The 876-nt window shown below is 45.8% G+C and overlaps 1 non-coding gene across 1 annotated transcript; it reads right to left on the bottom strand.

Moving 5' to 3' along the window:
- Positions 1 to 495: 495 nt before the first annotated feature.
- On the bottom strand, positions 496 to 570 carry Trnat-ugu (transfer RNA threonine (anticodon UGU)). Its single transcript has one exon. It is a non-coding gene; the product is annotated as a tRNA-Thr (tRNA).
- Between the last annotated feature and the right edge of the window lie 306 nt (positions 571 to 876).

The raw sequence follows: 876 nt of genomic DNA, 5'->3' as shown, positions 1-876 counted from the left end.
AATCTTATCAATGATGTTCCTTCACCCTGAAGTTCCACTCGTGAACCTTTCTTTTCTTTCCGTTATCGTTTCTTCGGTATATAGATTGAACACTAGCTGAGAAAGACTACATCCCTGTCTTGCACCCTTTTTAATGCGAGCGCTTCGTTCCTCGTCTCCCACTCTTATTGTTACTTCTTGGTTCTTTTACATATTGTGTCTTGCGCGTCTTTCCCTGTAGCTTACCCCCGTTTTTCTCGTAATTTTGAATATCTTGCATCTTTTTACATTGTCGAATGTTCTTCCCAGGTCGAGAAATCCTATGAGCGTGTCTTGATTTTTCTTCAGTCTTGCCTCCATTACCAACATTTATCTTTCTTAGAACCAAACTGGTAGTCATCTAACGCTTCCTAAATTTTCTTTTCCAATCTTCTGTACTTTGAAATGATAATTAAATCAAGACCCTAAGCTGCCGACAGGCGTTGCTATACATCAACGGGGACAGCTGAAAATGTGTGCCCCGACCGGGACTCGAACCCGGGATCTCCTGCTTACATGGCAGACGCTCTGTCCTTCTGAGCCACCGAGGGCACAGAGGATAGTGCGACTGCAGGGATTTATCCCGTGCACGCTCCCCGTGAGACCCACTTTCCCAACTTAATGTCCACACACTACATTCGTAGTGCCCCTGCCCATTACACTCATTACGCGCGGCAGAAAATCTAACCGAGTCACGTAAGAGTTCGGGGAATGTGTGTGCATCCGCACAGAAGCAGGTCAATGGCCGGCTATTACGTCTGTACATTATACTGGTCAACAGCTTGGATACATAAGCTGTTAAGCTGACTGTGCGATAGTTCTCGCACTTGTCGGCTCTTGCGATCTTCGGAATTGTGT

This window comes from Schistocerca cancellata, chromosome 1 (assembly GCF_023864275.1).
Source record: "Schistocerca cancellata isolate TAMUIC-IGC-003103 chromosome 1, iqSchCanc2.1, whole genome shotgun sequence".
In the NCBI taxonomy this organism is placed as follows: Eukaryota; Metazoa; Arthropoda; class Insecta; order Orthoptera; family Acrididae; genus Schistocerca; species Schistocerca cancellata.
The sequence above is the reverse complement of the archived record's forward strand: the minus strand, read 5'-3'. Positions and strand labels throughout refer to the sequence as shown.